A 22,081-nucleotide genomic window follows, 5' to 3' on the forward strand; every position below is an offset into this window, starting at 1 on the left:
CTTGCTATGCTATCGACATGTGTCACCCACGTACTGAGAAGTGGAGATCATGCGGGATCATGGGTGAGGAAAATATCCCGTCGTGGGAAGTGGAACGGTTTGAGCGGCAACAGCCAAAAATTCAGATATGAAATTTTTAACGTTTCGTTCGCAAATTCTTCAGTTGTTAAGGACATAGTGAAGACTTTGAACGGGTTTCAAATAGAACGCACATGAAGAATCTGTGAACAGACTGGGTTGAGTTTAGCATAGAGGGGGAACGGGTTCGATCACATTCACTTAGAGAAAAATCAACTTGAAGAAATAGTAATAAGTGAATGTTGTTGAGGACATTGAAAACTCAAATATAAGGGCCTATAAGGGTGCGCAGAGACCCTCCCGAACTCCCGAAACCGGCAGTGACAGAAAAAAGGAAAACAAAAAATACCCAGACCCGAACTGCTCGATCCACCAGACCACCTTCCACCCCGATCCCCTGATCCCATCATCGCCCAGACCACCCCGCCGCCGCGCGACCTGCCATGACCCCCTGCCATCCCGCGGCCTCCCGGAGCCCCCGCCGCCGCGCCACCTCCTGGGCCCCCGCCGCTGCTCCCCGACCCGACCTAGCTACCGCGGCCGCACCCCCACCTCCGCTAGGATCTTGCCTCCGTCACGACCATGCCGGCCAGCACCGCCCCTCTTCCCATCCATTTCCGCCAGGACCTCGCCTCACCCCGATGCTCCCAGCGAGCCGGCGCCAGTTCCTCTCCTCCCCCAATGATCCGATATGTTAACCGAGTCATTGCTCCTCCACGGATCCGGCCAACTGCACCCCGCTCGCCATAGATCCACCCCCGGGGACCGACCCAGACGCCGGCTGCCTTCACCACGCGCCTGCCCCGCCCCCACCCCCATTCCACCGGGCGGATGCCATCGCCGTGCTCGAGGCCGAGATCTTCGCCCACCGGGCTTATTATCTCGCCGTCTGCTATTTACTCTAGTTGTTCTTCTTCTCTTGCAGAGATCTTTGTCATTCCTTGCAGATGGCAACTCGAGTGATGTGATTTATTTTCTTCGACCGCCTCGGCCGCTCACCAACACGGCCACCTGCAGTTCAGGTATTGACCTACTAATGATAATCGTGAGGAGGTCTGTATCGCCCTAGTGCCCGCGGGTATGACCGACCATCGCTGGTGCGACCTGTCTCACGGGAGGACCAATCGGCCAGAGCTTCTCAGTAGAACAGCTGCCCCATGCATTACTTGCTTAAAAACTGATTCGTGGATGCCACCAAGAAACCACGCATGTGAATGTGCATGTGCTTGGCACTACTTTCTCTGTCTAATTGCTTCTCGGTGTGACATCTCTCTCTATCTAATTGCTTCTAAATACATCATTTGTCTCTGTTTAACTTATACAAATAGATAGCAATCTTGTGTACTAACTGATTTTATAGCCAAGTTTTGTCTGCATGTCATGCTACTAATCTAATACTGGAAAAAGTTTGATATGAGATGAGTGTGTGTTCAGGGTAGAAAAAATATTTCAAGATTCTCTTATGGTTTTTAAGGGCTTAAATCATGTATTTTGTACACAAGAGTGAAGTTTGGTTTGCCGGAGAAAGAGGCGTTGCCACGGCCGATGCTGGCTGTTTGTGCATGGAAGTCCGTGTATTCTATTTGAAAACCTGGGAGCATGCCCAAAATGTTCAGAAATATCAATGACAGAAGTTCGAATATAGGGAGGTTGATGCTTTGTGTGGGTGTATACATTTTTTTGAGGGGATCGTGTGTTTGTATACATGGCAGCACATTTTTTTGCATGATATGCAGTTATACAATGGCAGTTGAATAAGGCAACAATTTCTTTCGACATTTTCTTCATTTAGCATTTTGTGTTATCATATTTTGGTACTTATTGTTTACAAAAATAATGACATTGTTTTCACTAAAAAATCATGAAAAACTGTGAAAGATTGTGCTCTCAATAGTGTTTGATATTGTGTCTGTAAGAACATATCATTTTTTCATTATTCACGTTTTGAGTATATGTGATAATGGATAAAACATAATTACAATAATTAAAGTTCAAATTATTAACTCTTCGGTTCAATGTATATTACAAAACACAGAAATTCCCAGTTTATAAGAATCAAACCAAGAGGTTAAAAATTTAAACAATAGTGTATTTAAAAAAATAACCCACTTTTGTTTTAAAAAGCCTAGAAGATTAAATTTAAATAATAGAGCGGTTCGATGTTTATTACAAACTCAGATTTCTCTCGTTAGTAGCGAATAAGACCAAAGAAATTTATATTAAGAAAACATAATAGTTCGATGTTTATATATCAAGAAGAAAGTGAGCATCACCTAGCAAATGTTAACTCTCAAAGTTCAAATTTAATAATTAAAGAGTAGAAAAAAAATATTATGGGTGTATAAATTAATTTTCCGTGGATTCTCCCATTATTAAAAAAGAAAAATAATAAGAAGTTCAGATTAAAATAACAGAGTAGTTCAATATTTGTAACAAACAACATATTTTTCACATTTGAAAAAAAACATGGCGGTTCAAAAAGTTTAGGAAAAAGAGAGAATTTTATTCGTTTCTAGGGAAAACATAAAAGTAGACAATTTTCCCCGTTATTAATAATATACCAAGAAGTCTGAATTACAAAAATAGCCTAGTACAATATTTCTAAAAAAACTTAGATTTTCCTTGTTACCAAAGAAATAAAATCAATAAGTTCAAATTAAAAAAATGGAAGCAGTTGGATGTATACGAAAAACCTAAAATTTCTTACCGTTTCTAGGAAAAAAATATCAAGTTCAAGTTTCAAAAAACAATTGATTCTTATTAAAAACATATTTTTCTAAGAATAAACTTAAGAAGTTCAAATTTAAATAACAGAGAAGTCGCAGGTTTATAAAAAACATAGATTTTTCTCGTTAGTAAAGAATAAAAACGAAGAAGTTCAAAATAAAGAAAGGAACAAATAAAAAACGGTTTAAAGGAATCCCCCCTTTAAAAAAACTAGAAGGTCAAACTAAAATAACGAAGTGGTTCGATGTTTATTTAAAATCTAGGATTTTACCATTTTAAAAAACTCATATATTCATAATTTCCAAAAGAATACACAAAGAAGTTCAAATAAAAAAGTTAGATATTGATTTAAATAAAATCTAGGAAGTTCAATTCAAAATAACAAAGAAGTCCAATTGGAAAAAGCATAGCAGTTTGATATTTATTTAAAATCTTGGATTTTTCTGATTACTAAAGAATAAAACCAATAGATTCAATTCAAAATAACGAAGATGTTCGATGTTTCTAACAAAACTCCAATTTTCACATTTCTAAAAAATACACGAAGAAGTTCAAATAAAAAAGTTAGAGCGTTCGATGTCTATAAAAAAACTCAGACTTTTTTCGTTACTAAAACGAAATAGAGAGAAGTTCAAATTAATAATAGCTAGAAGTTCATTTGCTGCATAGTGTGCGTTTCGTATGAGAAAAAGGGAATAAAAAGGCAAAGTTTTAAAATTTTGTTGCTAGAAGTTCAAGTGCTCGGCCCCGGGAAGTCCAAGAATTCTTGTTAGGGAGGTTTAGCGTGTTTTTACATGTTCAAAACACACAAAAAAGATGTTGTGTCTCATGTTTTAAAATAATTCTCTCAATCCATTACAAATTTGGAACAAAAATACTCTACATGAAAAAATTTCTTTTTTATTCAACAACTTTCCAAGGGGTATATTATATGCTCTATTCAAAAAATAAATGGTTAAAATAAATTGGTGTATGTTGTTGGAAAATAAAAGTTTAACCGTATTAAGAAAAGCTGCGTCTTTTCAACATGTTTCCAATGGTTTATGATTTTGGAACTCCGAGCAACGGGTGAGGAATTACAAACAAAAAATACGTGGCCGAAGTTCAATATGAAAACCGCGAGCAGTTCAAGTACTATACAGAATGCGTTTCAGATGAGAATAAAAGAATACAAAATTAGAAGAATAAAACGTTTGTTGCAAGAAGTTCACGTGCTTCACCCTGCACGGTTCAAAAAATATATTATGAGACTCCGACCTTCAATTACATGTTAAAAAAGAGAGGCAAAAACAACGTTGTTTTTGCCATTTTAAAAACTGCTGTCAAACGGGAACAAATTTATAACACTTGTCTACATGAAAAACTTGCTGCTATTCATAAGCTTTCCAACGGTATATTATGTGCTACATTTCGATGAACGGTTTAAGATTTTCATGTATATCGTTTAAAACACGTTTCTATGTATTCAAAAAATTCTTTTGAACCATCGTGAGTATGAAAAAACTGATCAACACGAGAAAGTTGCGTGTTTTCAACAGCTTTCCATCGGTATATCATTTGCTCAATTCCGGTAAGTGGTTTGGGAGTTACGGGCAAAAAATAGTACGTCCAAAACAGAGTGAAGTTCAAACAGACATGCCCGAGAAGTTCAACTACTTCACGCAGTGCATTTCCTTTCGCGATGAACGCAGAAATCACGATCTCGCCACTTTCTAAATTACTTGAAAACAGTTGGGTATTAGAGAAAACTTTATATACAAAAAAGTTTCACATTTTCGATAGCTATCCAAAGGTATATTAGTTGCCCCATTCTGACAAAGTTTGTAAAAATTATGAACAAAAATCATTTTTAACCATTTTCAAAATTGAGTTAAAACCATAAGGAATTGGGAGAAACATTATATACCAAAAAGTTTCGTATTTCTTCAGGCTTTCCAACGCCATATCATTTGCTGCATTCGGGCGTACGGTTAAAAAATTAACTCAAAAATACCAACTCAGTGGAACTTAGACCGTTTTCTAAATTACACTTAAACCGTTAAAAATTCAAAAAAACTTTGTACATGAAAAATAAGTGTATTTTCATAAGCTTTCCAACGCCATATCATTTTCCTCAATTGGATTAGCAGTTTAGAAACGACATTGAAAATACGAACTCGGCAGTTCAGCTTGCAAAATTCTACGATTTTCCAAATTACTCTTTAACCATAGTGAATTAGAGAAAAATTCTACATGTGGAAGGAGCGCATTTTCACTAGCTTTCCAACGCCATATTATTTGCCTCATTCTGACAAACGGTTTAGAAACGGGATCAAAAATACTATTCACATTTTTTGTAAAATGGTTTTCAAAACTGCTCTTAAACCACTTAGATTTTGCCAAAATTTTAACTTAGATCATGATACTCGTGTCCATAGCTTTCCAACGGTATATTGCAAGCCTCGTTTGGACAATGTTCCTGGAAGTAGTCAATGAAGAACACCAGTCGAAAAGTTGAAGAAATTGCAAACTTGAGGAATTTGGAAATTTGAAGAATTTGCAAAATGACAAAAAAACTCAATTTTGAAGATTTACAACTTTGGTTGGTGGCGTGATGCACCGTATAAGAATGATGATTTCAGACACCGTTTACAATTGTCGTAGGGCTCTGAGAATCAAATTTCTTCACACTTAGAGGGTTAGTCTTCATTGATTGAAGAAAACGTTAATTCGTGTGTTGCACATCGAAGTCATCAATTTTGCACAAGTGTTCCTTTCAAAGAACATTCGAAGATTCTAAGATATTTAGCTCACATCGCAATTTGCAAAATCTCTTTTCATCCAAGGGCTTTGTGAAGATATCCTCTAGTTGTTCTTCAGTCTTCACGTGGTTGATGAAGATGTGGCCCTTCAACACATGATATCGAAGAAAATGATGACGAATCTGGATGTGCTTAGTCTTCGAGTGCTGAACTGGGTTGTGAGCAATCTTGATGCACTCTCGTTGTCGCAGTAGAGAGGCACATTCTTCATATTGATGCCATAATCCTCAAGGGTTTGCTTCATCCATAGTACTTGAGCACAGCAAGAACCAGCAGCAATATACTCAGCTTCAGCAGTAGACAGTGATACATAGTTCTGCTTCTTCGAGGACCAACATACTAAGGATCGTCCGAGGAAATGGCATGTGCCTGACGTTGACTTGTGATCCACCCGATCACCAGCATAGTCAGAGTCAGAATATCCAATGAGATCAAAAGCCGAGCCCTTGGGATACCATAATCCAAGTGTTGGAGTGTCAGCTAGATATCGAAGAATATGTTTCACAGCCTTATGGTGTGATTCCTTCGGTGTAGCATGAAAACAGGCACACATGAAACCACTAAGCATGGTATCTGGCCCAGATGCACATAGGTACAATAAAGAACCAATCATGGAGCGGTATACCTTTTGATCGAAATCTTTCCCATTTTCGTCGGTGTAGAGTTGGCCATTTGTGGGCATAGGGATTTTGACGCCTTTGCAATCTTGCATGCCAAATTTCGTCAGAACATCCTTGAGGTATTTCTCTTGAGATATGAAGATGCCATTGCGTTGTTGATGGATTTGAAGACCTAAGAAGAATTTCAATTCTCACATCATGGACATTTTATATTCTTCGCGCATCATGTATCCAAATTCATCACTGTAACGTTCGTCGGTACAGCCCAAGAAAATATCATCCACATATATTTGGCACACGAATAATTCATCATCATAAGTTTTTGTGAAAAGAGTTGGGTCAAGTGAACCGGGTTTGAAGCATTTCTAGATGAGGAATTCCTTCAGTGTATCATACCACGCTCGAGGAGCCTGCTTGAGGCCATAGAGGGCCTTGTTGAGTCTGAAGACTTTGTCAGGATGCTTAGGATCTTCAAAACCTGGGGGTTGAGCAACATATACTTCTTCACTGGTACAGTGACGTGCTATACAAACGGTTTTTAACCCCTTTCTGCGACGGCATTTGGAACTGTCGCCAAGTGAGTGTGGGTGATAGGGGGGTCCTTCCCACACGACCCAGAAACCGTCGGGGATAGGCCCTCCTGGGACACCAAATGAGCTCATGTGCGATTGGACGAGGCATCGAAACCCAATCATTTCCGTAGGTATATACATCCCACACGGTGAATCCCAGAAAATCATTTCCGTGGGTATGTACATCCCACACGGTGAATTCCAGAAAATCATTTCTGTAGGTATGTACATCCCACGGGGTGAATCCTAGAAAAACATTTCTGTAGGTATGTATATCACACGCAGTTCTTTGTGTGGAAACATTTGTGCAAGGTGGCCTAACGCAAACAGTTCGCTGCCGGAAGCCGTGTGTGATTGTTAGTTGATCGAACACGCCTACTTTCTAGAAACCGTGCGGGTTGTTTGAGTTCATCGCCCACGGTGATGTCTGAGTAATCGTCTGCAAAAGAAAACCCCAATAAGCAGGGTAATTAGCCTATTATTGATAATCCATGTACTAATCAAACTGATATTTCTTATAAACACGCCAGATATTGCATATCCGTATAAAAGCAACCAGGATTTCATAATCGAATTACATCTGATAGCTTCGGCACTCAGTTACGCCATTACACAACAGCACCAAGTTTCACATGCAGCATCAAAAACCTTTGGAATGTAGCATCATACACGATAAATAGACAGATGAATCTCATCTGGGAAACTGCAGAAGTGGAAGGCAAATATTGAGCCTTCAGTGATGTTGAATGTCCTTACAACTTTAGGCCAATGGCTATGGATAATTTCCTGCCCAACCTTCATCCTCTTCAGCAAGACTTCAATATTGTACCGTGGGTGTTGAATGAATACCTTCCTCGCCTCTTGACCATGCAGGTGGTTTGAGAGGTAATCATCGGTGAACTGCTTTGAAAAGTACTGAAAACAAAGCTATGCATAAATCCCTGTTGTAAATTTTGAAATGGCGCAAGGGGTAAAAACAAGGTAAAAGGGTTGGTACCATCCTATAGTTGACTGATGGCTTCTTCATTGTGCAAACAAAGATCTTGCTGTTATTCGTCGCAAGTTTCTTCATCCTAACAATCTTTTTGAGTTTCTTGACTTGACTGATATTCATGGACATCTCATTTCCCCATATGCAAAATGGGTCGAACAGTGGGTCTAAGCCTCTGACAGCAGGACCTACATGTGCAAGACCAAATTGTAAGAAACCTTAATATTAGAATGATTCCTGCAACTACACAATAATGTGCTATTAGCTAAAGGACCTTGCTTGAACAAACCTGGATGGTAAACCGCAGTGCCTCCCATTGTTTCCCTGCAACACACATAAGGAAGATCTTGATCAGGTTAACTGAGAGTTGCCATACTATCAGTAGAATATGTATTGAGTACAGCCAAATTTGATGGTGTCACATGCATAACAATATAAAATTGTACCCACGGCAAATGAAAATCAAATTGCAGAACTAAACCAAACAGTTAAATGGACAACAGACCAAATGAACCAAAATAGTTAACTGAGCACGACATTGCAGAATACAAACATGTACTAGAAGATAAGATAGTTAACAAAACAAAGAATGCTTGAGAACAATACTATGAAATGTAGCAATTGTTGGACCAAAGTGTTAACTGAACATTACATTTCAGAGGACCAAACTGTTAACTGAACATCAGATTGCATATTAACATTACAGAGGACAAATCACTAGAAGGCACTGGCAGTGGCCTCGAGAAAATAGCATGAACTGTATTTTAAAGTAGACAACCGCGTGGCAGTGTCGACGGTGGCCTCGAAGACGAGGTGCTCCTCCAAGATCTGGCGGTCGACACGCATGGCAACCATAGCAACCTCGTGCGCGTGTGCGGCCGCATGCTACTGAGCTCCATGTTATACTGGATGCAAAATGGCTATGGGCGGCGCTTAATTGGAGGAGGGGGCAGTGATTTTGGTGGAAGGTGTCACGCCGTCGGTCGGGGCATGTGGGACGGGAAAGGAGGAGGATGGTGTGGGTGGGGTGTGGATTACCTGACCATATCGACGAGGCCGCGCAGCAAGAAGAAGGGTCGGCAGCGAGGAGGCCGTGCAGCAAGAAGAAGGGTCACTGGTGAGGAGGCAGCGCTGCAAGAAGAAGGGTCGCCGGCGAGGAGGCGATGCTGCAAGAAGAAGGGTAGCCGGCGAGGAGGCGGCGCTGCAAGAAGAAGGTTCGCCAGCGAGGAGGCTGAGCTTCCAGTAAGCAGTAGTGAAGGTTTGAACTTGGAAAGCAAGGAGGGACAGTGGAAATGTGGCTTTTGGTAGGAGGGAGGGGGCGGGGAGATAGATATTTCCGCGGTGGCAAAAAAAATTCGCTCGGTGCAGCGAGAAACTGGCACACAAGTGTGGTTCAAGCGGGGGCGGTGGATTGTAGACGACGATGCTTCCTGCGTAAGCCAGACAAGACCATGCACCAAGATATTTTATATCGCATCCACATGATTCTTTCTAGTAAACTGTTTGTCGTATACCTGATTTTTTCATTACGTTTTGAAAGACAAAATGGTGTTACGGAGGGAAAGGATGGTGTTTGAATTTCTAGAACATTTACGTACAGTGAACATACAGCTAGTACATGAGTGTCGAGTTTAAATTTGGAATTATTCTGGGTTCGTTTCGCATTTTTTATGCATTAATTGAGTTTCTAGGCATTTAATGTGCATAATTCAAATTTTAACTACAAGCACATGCTCCAATGCACCAAAGTTTGTTGAAAAATCACATGTGTGTCTTTGGGTGAATTTATAGGTCCCATGCAAGAAATGGGAATGAAATTCAAACATCTGGGCGTCGTGGCTCGACCGGAAAGATTGAGAAACTTGGTTTTTTAATTCCTGTAAATCCAAAACACGCCTGAAAATCATGAAACTTGTCATGGTGTCATGACATGGCACCAACATGCTGCGGTAAATTTTTTGGCCGAATTGGGATAAGCTTTGGTGTAAGCTTCTTGCAAGCCGGAGCTTTCCTCAATAAGGCTCGTGGTTCCGAGAGGGAACGTGTCACCTCCGTGTGCGAAACGAGATACGTACACTGCCTTCTCCTGCCTTAATTTTTTTACACAGGCAGAGTAGACCAAATAGAAGTATCGTGCTAAATTTTGGAATTATTCTGGTTTCATTTGGCCTTTTTTATACATTAATTGAGTTTCTGTGCATTTAATGTGCATAATTCAAATTTGAACTACAAGCACATGCTCCAGTGCACCAAAGTTGGTTGAAAAATCACATGTGTGTCCTTGGGTGAATTATAGGTCCCATGCAAGAAATGGGAATGAAATTCAAACATCTGGGCGTCGTGGCTCGGCTGGAAAGATTGAGAAACTTGGTTTTTTAATGCCTGTAAATCCGAAACACGCCTGAAAATCATGAAACTTGGCATGGTGTCATGACATGGCACCAACATGCTGCGGTAATTTTTTTGGCCGAATTGGGACAAGCTTTGGTGTAAGTTGTAAACCGGAGCTTCCCTCAAGAAGGCTCGTGGTTCCGAGAGGGAACGTGTCACCTCCGTGTGCGAAACGACATACGTACACTGCCTTCTCCCGCCTTAATTTTTTTACACAGGCAGATTAGACCAAATAAAAGTATCGTGCTAAATTTTGGAATTATTCCGGGTTCGTTTGGCCTTTTTATAAATTGATTAAGTTTCTGCGCATTTAATGTGCATAATTCAAATTTGAACTACAAGAACAAGCTCCAGTGCACCAAAGTTGTTTGAAAAATCACATGTGTGTCCTTGGGTGAATTTCTAGGTCCCATGCAAGAAATGGGAATGAAATTCAAACATCTGGGCGTCGTGGCTCGGTGGGAAATATTAAGAAACTTGGTTTTTTAAATTCTGTAAATCCAAAACACGCCTGAAAATCATGAAACTTGGCATGGTGTCATGACATGGCACCAACGTTGCGGTAATTTTTTTGGCCGAATTGGGACAAACTTTGGTGTAAGCTTCTTGCAAACCGGAGCTTCCCTCAAGAAGGCTCGTGGTTCCGAGAGGGAACGTGTTACCTCCGTGTGCGAAACGAGATACGTACACTGCCTTCTCTCGCCTTCAATTTTTTACACAGGCAGATTAGACCGAATAGAAGTATCGTGCTAAATTTTGGAATTATTCCGGGTTCATTTGGCCTTTTTATACATTAATTGAGTTTCCGCGTATTTAATGTGCATAATTCAAATTTGAACTACAAGCACATGCTCCAGTGCACCAAATTTGGTTGAAAATCACATGTGTGTCCTTGGGTGAATTTATAGGTCCCATGCAATAAATGGGAATGAAATTCAAACATCTGGGCGTCGTGGCTCGGCCGGAAAGATTGAGAATCTTGGTTTTTTAATTCCTGTAAATCCAAAACATGCCTGAAAATCATGAAACTTGGCATGGTGTCATGACATGGCACCAACATGCTGCGGTAATTTTTTTGGCCTAATTGGGACAAGCTTTTGTGTAAGCTACTTGCAAACCGGAGCTTCCCTCAAGAAGGCTCGTGGTTCCGAGAGGGAACATGTCACCTCCGTGTGCGAAACAGGATACGTACACTGCCTTCTCCCGCCTTAACTTTTTTACACAGGCAGATTAGACCAAATAGAAGTATCGTGCTAAATTTTGGAATTATTTCGGGTTCATTTGGCCTTTTTATACATTAACTGAGTTTCTGCGCATTTAATGTGCATAATTCAAATTTGAACTACAAGCACATGCTCCAGTGCACCAAAGTTGGTTGAAAATCACATGTGTGTCCTTGGGTGAATTTATAGGTCCCATGGAAGAAATGGGAATGAAATTCAAACATCTGGGCGTCGTGGCTCGGCCGGAAAGATTGAGAAACTTGGTTTTTTAATTCCTGTAAATCCAAAACACGCCTGAAAATCATGAAACTTGGCATGGTGTCATGACATGGCACCAACATGCTACGGTAATTTTTTTTGGCCGAATTGGGATAAGCTTTGGTGTAAGCTTCTTGCAAGCCGGAGCTTTCCTCAATAAGGCTCGTGGTTCCGAGAGGGAACGTGTCACCTCCGTGTGCGAAACGAGATACGTACACTGCCTTCTCCTGCCTTAATTTTTTTACATAGGCAGAGTAGACCAAATAGAAGTATCGTGCTAAATTTTGGAATTATTCTGGTTTCATTTGGCCTTTTTTATACATTAATTGAGTTTCTGTGCATTTAATGTGCATAATTCAAATTTGAACTACAAGCACATGCTCCAGTGCACCAAAGTTGGTTGAAAAATCACATGTGTGTCCTTGGGTGAATTATAGGTCCCATGCAAGAAATGGGAATGAAATTCAAACATCTGGGCGTCGTGGCTCGGCTGGAAAGATTGAGAAACTTGGTTTTTTAATGCCTGTAAATCCGAAACACGCCTGAAAATCATGAAACTTGGCATGGTGTCATGACATGGCACCAACATGCTGCGGTAATTTTTTTGGCCAAATTGGGACAAGCTTTGGTGTAAGTTGTAAACCGGAGCTTCCCTCAAGAAGGCTCGTGGTTCCGAGAGGGAACGTGTCACCTCCGTGTGCGAAACGACATACGTACACTGCCTTCTCCCGCCTTAATTTTTTTACACAGGCAGATTAGACCAAATAAAAGTATCGTGCTAAATTTTGGAATTATTCCGGGTTCGTTTGGCCTTTTTATAAATTGATTAAGTTTCTGCGCATTTAATGTGCATAATTCAAATTTGAACTACAAGAACAAGCTCCAGTGCACCAAAGTTGTTTGAAAAATCACATGTGTGTCCTTGGGTGAATTTCTAGGTCCCATGCAAGAAATGGGAATGAAATTCAAACATCTGGGTGTCGTGGCTCGGCCGGAAAGAAACTTGGTTTTTTAATTCCTATAAATCCAAAACACGGCTGAAAATCATGAAACTTGGCATGGTGTCATGACATGGCACCAACATGCTGTGGTAATTTTTCTGTCCGATTTGCGAAGGCGCACACATGAACAATCAACAAAGTCATTTTGAAACAAGTGTTGTCACGTTAAAAATCGGAAACACAAGTATTATTGGAACCGTGAGCATTCTACTTACCAATTACGTGCCGCCATGCGTCCCCTTTTTTTATTGGCTAGGAGGTGCCATGCGGGGTAGCTATTTGAGTACGGGAGGCGTGCGATCAGATCCCTGCGCGTGCTCATCGGGAGGAGAGCCCTTTGACCGCTACCCGCCTCGCACCTCCCTCCGAACATCTCCATTAATGGCGCCCGAGCCCCTGGTCTACGGCGTGGCTATATGTCTCACTGGACTGAGATTTAAGAGAGAAAAATGAAAATCTGAAAAGAAAGTTTTGCACAGATCTTTATGTAAGATCTGACGGACCTATATAGCATCGACTGCGACTTATAGCAAGCATGATGAATATAAGGACGATGACAGTGGATAGTAATTGTCTTGCATATTTAGGAACATAATTAAAAAAAAGCCACATGCGGCAACGCCCGAAATACACAAGGGCAAAAGAAGAAGGAAGACAACGATCTAGCTCGCTGATCTCTACGTTGCTGCAGGCCGCGGGAACTAGTCTCCACGGCGAGCGGCGATGAGCTCTTTCTTGTCCTCAAGATGCTGCTTGAGAGCATCCACGGATTCCTCCACCAGCCTTCTGCGCTCGATGCGCAGCATGGCATTCTCGTCCATAAGTTTCTCGACGATGACACCGGTCCTCTTCAACAAGGCAGTGGTCTCCTCCTGCTGCTCCACACTTCCGACGATCTTCACCCTCAGCAGGTCGCGCTCGGCCCGGAGCTTCGCATTGCTCTCATTTAGTTGCCGGATGACTGAGGGAGTCCTGGATTAGGGGGTCCTCGGACAGCCGGACTATATCCTTTGGCCGGACTGTTGGACTATGAAGATACAAGATTGGAGACTTCGTCCCATGTCTGGGTGGGACTCTCCTTGGCGTGGAAGGCAAGCTTGGCAATTCGGATCTGTAGATCTCCTCCCTTGTAACCGACTCTGTGTAACCCTAGCCCCCTCCGGTGTCTATATAAACCGGAGGGTTTAGTCCGTAGGACAGGAACAATCATAATCATAAGCTAGCTTCTAGGGTTTAGCCTCTACGATCTCGTGGTAGATCAACTCTTGTAATACTCATATCATCAAGATCAATCAAGCAGGAAGTAGGGTATTACCTCCATCAAGAGGGCCCGAACCTGGGTAAACATTGTGTCCCCCGCCTTCTGTTACCATCTGCCTTAGACGCACAGTTCGGGACCCCCTATCCGAGATCCGCCTGTTTTGACACCGACAATGACGCCGGTAGCCTCTTCAAAAGAGGCTTTCATGTCGTCCTGCAACCTCTCCCAGCCGGAGATCTGATCCATCTGGCTATGGACGATCGCATGCATGCGCCTGTAAGAGTCCTCGCCTACCCGTGAGACATTTTCCCAGGCTGCCGCGGCGCGGGAGGACATCTCTACTGCATTCGCGGTGCAGCGGGACATCTCTTCTGCTTCCGCGACGCGGTCGGACCAGTCTGCCGCATCGATGGCGCGGCGGGACCTGCGTGCTGCTTCGGCGGCGCGCAGGACCTCTGTGCTGCTACGGCCGCTCGGCGGGACATGTCGGCTGCGTTCGCGGCGAGGCGGGACATCTCTCGTGCTTCTACTTCCATGTTCGCATCTCCCTGGTGGCAATCTCTCGACCCAGAACTCACACTGGCCATGGCAGACGCAAAGGGAACGATGATGAATGACTTGTTTGTTTTTGTGAATGAGGAGTTGAGGAGGAATGTGCTGTCATCTTGGAGTAGTAGTATTTATAACCGAGTAGTAATACGCTCCTAAGTGGGAAACCGTTTAGGTTTTAATCGGTGTGAACAGGTTTGCAATTTGGAATGTGACGGGACGCATGCTCAAAATTTACTGACGGTTATAAGTGCGGCACTATTCCCGGAAGGTGTAACGTGGGCACGTATGCCTTCTCGGCCACGTACGTGGCGTTTGCACCAGATGGTGCACCGCAATAGGCAATGTCAGCACATGTCTTGTTCTAACAACCGTGCGAGCTCGTTATTACCATCGCACACGTTTCTTTTAATTAGAATGTGTGTGTCCGTCTAGCGCACACACGTTGATCTATCTAACTGTTTCAGTTTGTTGTGGCTAATCGCAAACAGTTGATCCATGTGAAGTGTATGCCATCAATCGCAGACACTTTGATCTGGCTGACCCGTTTCTGTTCTGTTTCCTAATCGCAAACAGTTAATCCTTCTGAAGCATATGCCCTCAATCACACACACCTTGATCTGGCTGACCGTTTCTTTTGTGTTGCCTAATCACAAACAGTTCATCCGAGTGAACCGTATGATGTATATCCCACACGCCTTCATCAGGCTGCCCGTTTCTTTTGTTCTGCCTCATCGCAAATAGTTCATTGGACTGAACCGTATGCCCTGCATCGCACACACAACTAAAGTCTGAACCGTGTTTGATGGCTCCGCCATCGCAAACAGTTCGCACCTTTTTTGATGGTTCTTTTACACCACCGTTTGCGATTATTGCATTGCACAAAGTTTCCTCGAAGGGTCTCTGATCGTAGTGTCGCGTTAGCAGCATCCTGCAGTAGTGCTTCCTCAAACTTACCATTGAGGAATGCACTTTTCACATCCATTTGATATAAGATGATATTATGATGGTTAGCATAAGCAAGCAATATGCGAATAGCTTCAAGTCTAGCAACAGGTGCAAAAGTTTCATCGAAATCAATTCCTTCAACCTGTGTGTAGCCCTGAGCTACAAGACGAGCCTTATTCCTCACTACTAGGCCATTTTTGTCTTGCTTGTTGCGGTAGATCCACTTGGTACCTATGATGTTGTGCTTGCGAGGATCTGGTCGCTTGATAAGTTCCCACACATTGTTGAGCTCAAATTGATGCAATTCCTCTTGCATAGCTTGAATCCGCTCAGGCTCCAGAAATGCCTCATCAAATTTGGTGGGCTCTATGATAGAGACAAAAGCGAAGTGCCCACAAAAGTTAGACAAATGTGAAGCTTTTGAGCGTGTGAGAGGACCTGATGCATTAATGTTGTCGAGGATTTTCTCAATCTGCACTTCATTTGCCACGCGAGGATGAGCAGGTTGACGACTTTGATTGGGTTGAGCATTTTCTTTAGCGCCATTTTCCTCAGGTGCACTAATACGATTGCCTTCATGGTCTGGAATAACTTCTTCAGCAGGTTCTTTAGTGGGTATGACATTTTCAGTAGCCTTTAACTTGATGGATTCCTCAGGAGACATTTCATCTAGCACAGGAGGTAGGTGCTCTCTTTGCGAGCCGTTAGTCTCATCGAACCGCACATCTACAGTTTCAACAACCTTGCTGTGATAAGTGTTGAAGACTCTGTAGGTGTGCGAGTCCTTTCCGTAACCAAGCATAAAACCTTCATGTGCTTTCAGTGCAAATTTTGAGTTGTGATGAGGATCTCTAATCCAACATTTAGCACCGAAGACTTTGGAATAACTCACATTGGGTTTCTTGTCAGTGAGGAGCTCATATGAGGTTTTCTTGAGGAATTTTTGAAGATATACCCTGTTGATGATGTGGCATGTAGTATCAATAGCCTCAGGCCAGAAGCGACGAGGCGTCTTGTATTCATCAAGCATGGTGCGAGCCATCTCAACAAGAGTCCTGTGCTTGCGCTCCACGACACCATTCTGCTGAGGAGTGTATGGGGCAAATAACTCATGAGTAATACCAAGTTCATCAAGATAGTCATCAAGACCAGTGTTCTTGAACACGGTCCCATTGTCACTCCTGATATGCTTGATCTTCACACCGAAATTCGTCAAGGCCCTTGAGGAAAATCGTATGAAGACTTCTTGCACTTCAGTAGGTGTAACGAGAATAATCATCAACAATAACAAAGCCATATAATGATGCTACATTTGTTAGTGTGGCATAATGAGTGGGTCCAAAGTTGTCCATGTGAAGCAATTCAAAAGGACGAGTGGTAGTCATGATAGTCTTCGAGGGATGCTTGGATCTGCTCATCTTTCCAGCCTCACAAGCCCCACAAAGATGATCTTTGAGGAATTTGACACCCTCGATGCCGATGATGCGCTTCTTCTTCACAAGCATGTGCAAGTTCCTCATGCCAGCATGACCAAGTCGTCGATGCCATAACCAGCCTTCTGAAGATTTTGCAAGTAGACATGTGGCAGGTTGTGGTCCTGCAGAGAAATCAAAAATATACAAGTCTCCTCTCCTAAAGCCTTTGAAGAGTTTGGATTTGTCAGATTCCATGAATACTATGCAACGATATTTGCCAAAGATGACAACCATATCAAGATCACAAAGCATTGAGACAGACACGAGGTTGAATCCGAGGGACTCGACAAGCATGACTTTATCCATGTGTCGATCCTTTGAGATTGCAACCCTACGTAGACCCAATACCTTGCTTTTTTTTCCTTTATCAGCGTAGGTGATATGCTTTAGATGCGATGGAGATAGAGCAGAGTCCATGAGTAAGTTCTTGTCACCATTCATGTGATTTGTACATCCACTGTCGAGGACCCACTCAATAGCTTTGAGAGATTCATCCTGCAGACGAATTAGTACATCTTACGAACTCATATACTTCGGAGTGAAGAATATGATACCAAATTCATCAGATAGAATTTCATCAAGTAGTGCTAATAGATATAGCAATATAAGGACGTGGGAAATGAGTAATTCATTTCTTCGTGATTAGCTTGCATCCTTTCAAGCATTCTCAGGTCTCCAGCGAATTCTTCAGACGTTCAAGTTCGTCTGGAGACCTGACCCTGCATAAGAGATTAGTTCATTTTCTTCACCACCCACATCTGGAGGGGTGGCAAAGAGTTCATCATTTTGCAAGATCCATATGAGAAAGGTGGCATTGAAGCCAGTGCACTTTGTTTCACAGAAGAGGGGTTAGAGTATGCATATGAATAAGCAGAGAAATTCTTCGAGGACTTATGAACATAATGATTTGAAGAATAATGCACATATTCATGACTCTTAGATTTTCCCTGCGAAACAGAAGCATTAGCATGAGGATAAGTGTACTTTTGACCATATGAGGAATTTGGTCCATATGAAGAATTTGATATGGGGTTCCTATTCTTCATAGGTGGTGTCATGAGGGCATTCACCTGAAGACTTTCAAGACACCTTTTGGGAACCCAAATTTTCTTCATAGGTGGACCATTCCTGCAGTTAGTTCCAACATATCTGGCAAATACCTCGCCATTCTGATTTTTGAACAGTTTACAGTTGGAGTCAAATGACTCGTCAAATGAACATGAAGATTCACATGTAAAGCCAGATAAAGTAGATGGATCTATGGGAGGTCCTTTTGCAACAACCCATGAGGTTTTGGGATACTGCTCAGGTTTCCAGTAAGATCCATCAGCATTGAGTTTCCTCTCAAATGCAATACTCTCTTTCCTAGGGTTCCTATTCAGGATCTGCTTTTTAAGCACATCACAAAGAGCTTGATGCCCTTTGAGGCTTTTGTACATGCCTATCACATACAATTCCTTGAACCCTGCATTTTCGTCAGTAATACTTGTGGTATCCTTAGATGAGAAATTTGTGACCACAGAAATAGTTGAAGAATTTGCAGCAATAGAAGCATTTGAACTTTCAGGTGAAGAATTAGCAGATTCATGTTGGATGCATTTTAAACATGGTGGAATGAATTCTTCCTGAGCAGAAATGATCTGTTGAGCAAGCAAGGAATCGTTTTCCCTCTGAAGATCATCATGACTCACCCTTAGTTTCTCAAGATCTTGCTTTCTTTGAAGAAATTCATAAGAAAGCTTCTCATGATTGGCTAAGAGTGTTTCATGATGACCTTGAAGGTTATCAAACTTAGACTGAAGTCGTTGAAGATGCAGTCATAGTTTGAGTTCGATCCAATTCCTCACCCAACAGGTCATCGCTTTTCTCTAGCAAATTGTGAATCCTTTCCAAAGCTTTTTGTTGTTTAGTGGCAATATTAGCAAGCTTGGAATAGCTAGGTTTGAGGTTTTCATCAGATTCATCTTCACTAGATTCAAAGGAAGGATATTTGAGTACCTTGGCACCTTTTGCCGTGAAGCAATAGGTGGGAGCAAAGTCATCGTCGCGATCATCAGCGGTGTTGGAGTTGCCATATTCCTCAGTGTGGAAGATGGACTTGCTGATGAAAGCAGTAGCGAGAGCTAAGCTCGCCACACCACAGTCTAACTCCTCCGATTCCTCCTCTTCCTCATTTTCCTTAGATTCAGCTTCAGAGTCCATTTCCTTGCCAATAAATGCTCGAGCCTTTCGGGAACTGCTCTTCTTGTGAGATGAACACTTTGAAGATTTTGACGGTGAGGACTTTGAAGATTTCTTATTTTTCTTGAAGTCATCTAAACTGTCATCCTTGTACTTCTTATTCTTTGATTCCTTTAGCCACTGAGGACAATCAACCATGTAGTGACCGGGCTTTTGCATTTGTGGCAAGTCATATTCTTGTAATCGTGGGATGAAGAATCTGATCTCAAGTCATCACCTCTTGAAGATTTTCCGAGACGGCCACGCCTTGAGAACTTCTGGAATTTCCTCATCAGCGTTGCTAGCTACTGGCTTAGTTCCTCATGATCACCAAGGCTGCTGTCAGAATCTTCCCCTTCAGATGAGGAAATTGCCTTGGCCTTCAATGCACGTGATCTTCCATAGCTTGGCCCGTAGAGGTCTCTCTTCTCAGCTTGTTGGAATTCATGAGTATTCCGTCTCTCGAGAATACCAGCAGGATCTGGTGACTTGTAGTCTCCACGTTCTTGAATCATCAGTGCCAGTGTATCGAATGAGGAATCAAATGATCACAGAAATTTCTTCACCACCTCGTGGTCGGTGATGTTAGTGGCACAAAGTGCTTGAAGTTCATTGGAGATATCGGTGAGGCAATCGAAGGTTTGTTGAACATTCTTGTTGTCGAGTCTTTCGAAGCGGTTGAAGAGATTGCGAAGAACGTCAACTCGAGAATCACGTTGTGTTGAGATTCCCTCGTTGACCTTGGACAGTCTATCCCAGATAAGCTTTGCAGTTTCCAAAGCACTCACTCTGCCGTACTGTCCTTTGCTCAAATGACCACATATGATATTCTTCGCTTGAGGGTCGAGTTGCTTGAATCTCTTCACATCAGCAGCATTCACGGAAGGAGTGGTGGAGGGAATGCCATTTTCCAGAATGTACCAAAGATCATTGTCAATTGACTCAAGATGCATGTGCATCTTGTTCTTCCAGTAGGGGTAGTCCGTCCCATCGAAGGTAGGGCACCCAGCCAAGACCTTGATCATGCCTGTAGTCGACATAACACTCCAGGTGGTTAAACCAAATCCACACAGAACAAGGGAGTACCTTGCTCTGATACCAATTGAAAGTGCGTTATATCGACTAGGGGGTGAATAGGCGATTTTTACAAATTCGTCACTAAGGAAATACTACTTGAGGAATTTGCCAAGTGATGGAATATAAGCAACGGATAACTCAGGTGCATGCATAACAAGACAGTAGCATGGTCATCATGATGAAATTAAACATACACATAGCACAGATAGCGTGTAAACGGGATAAGTAGGCAGAAGACAAGGTGACTAAAGAAATAGGATTGACGAAATTGAGAAAGTCTTCAGTCAAAGTCTTCAAACAGTAACGGTCAATTTCATCAACACATAAGCAAGGAAATGAAAGGGTTGAGGAAATAGAACCAGTAGCTCGGTGAAGACAGTTATTTGGTAGACCAACTCCAACTGTTGTGACAGTTGTACGTCTGGTTGGAGCGGCTTGGTATTTAAACCAAAGGACACACATCCCAGGACACACGGTCCTTACCGTATTCTCCTTGAGATAAGGTCACACAGACCTCGCCCAATCACTCGTGGTAAGTCTTCAAGGTGACTTCCAAACCTTCACAGACTTGGTCACTCGGCGATCCACAATTCCTCTTAGATGCTCTAGACCTTGACGCCTAACCGTCTGGAAGATGCACAGTCTTCAAAGGTAACAAGCGTCGGTTCCACACAGGAGCAATCTCTTTAGTGATGCTCAATCACTTTTGGGTTTTAGGTGTTGGGGTTTTTGGTTTTTCCTCAATGATGATTTTCTCTCAAAGTCCTCGGAGGATGGGATGCTCTAAATGACAACTGTCAAGTTTTCTCGGAGCACCCAACCAGCTAGTGGTTGAGGGGGGGCTATTTATAGCCAGGGAGTAGCCCGACATGATAAGACATAAATGCCCCTAATGATATGACCGTGATGTGGGTAAGATATTTGGGACAGCTCGCACGATGCACAGCAACGGTCAGAAATTTGAGCTCTCAAATTCCTCAGGGCTATCATGTTCCTCACTGTAGGGAATTCGCACTGGCGAATTCCTAACTCTTCAGTCAGAACAAATTCCTTAGAGACCAGAAGAACTTTGTCTCTGTCACTGAAGAAGTTGACTGAACTGCAAGAGATTTCCAAAGGCTTCACTCGAAGGATTGGGTATGTGTAGGCTTTGAGATGAGCATCACTTGGAAATTTTTCCTTAGTATTACCTCGACCCCCTTTAACAGTATGGTGTTCCCTATGACTCAAAAGAAGGAAATGAAACTACGAAAGCAAAAGTCTTCATGCTTCTTTGTCCTCGCATCAATATCTTCAAGGTCACACCAATTTCCTCATTTTCAAAGTCTTCAAGAAAACCGAAGTCTTCAGATGAAGACATTCATTTTTAGGGGTCGACTTTCTTCGGATATATCAAACTCCTCAGAGACTTATAACGCCTGTGTACACTCACGAACACATTAGTCCCTTATCCTATAAGTCTTCGATACACCAAAACCACTAAGGGGCACTAGATGCACTTATAGGCGTTCAAGTCATGCTTCGATACAAACAAAGCGTCTAGCTCGCCCTTGGAAGAACGCATGGCCTCCTCCACCTATATGAGAGCCTTTGTGGCCTCCTCCGGGCCACAATAGATAGTAGTGGCCTCCTCGGGGGCTAACAAACATAAAACAAGGTCAAGAAGACATGTCATGAGAAGCGTAACAATAAGCAAGTTGCAAGAAACATGGTAGCACTTACAAACTGCACCATCAGGAAGACGTTGTAGGCCATATCCTGACATCTGGCATCCGGTTGCTTTTGAAGATCAGTAAGTTCGGTGGAAAGGGCCTGATTTTCCTTGGCAAGATCCTGCATCAACAACAATTTCAGTGTACAAAGATAAACACATAGTGAGGAAAGCAAAC

At 42.4% G+C, this 22,081-nt stretch overlaps 1 long non-coding RNA gene across 1 annotated transcript; it reads left to right on the plus strand.

Annotated features, from left to right (window-relative positions):
• The first annotated feature begins 388 nt into the window (after positions 1-388).
• Positions 389-1,838, plus strand: LOC141021517 (uncharacterized). The gene is made up of 2 exons (XR_012182833.1): positions 389-1,100; positions 1,553-1,838. It is a non-coding gene; the product is annotated as an uncharacterized lncRNA (long non-coding RNA).
• The last annotated feature ends 20,243 nt before the right edge of the window (positions 1,839-22,081 follow it).

The sequence above is a fragment of the Aegilops tauschii genome, chromosome 4 (genome assembly GCF_002575655.3).
Source record: "Aegilops tauschii subsp. strangulata cultivar AL8/78 chromosome 4, Aet v6.0, whole genome shotgun sequence".
NCBI lineage: Eukaryota > Viridiplantae > Streptophyta > Magnoliopsida > Poales > Poaceae > Aegilops > Aegilops tauschii.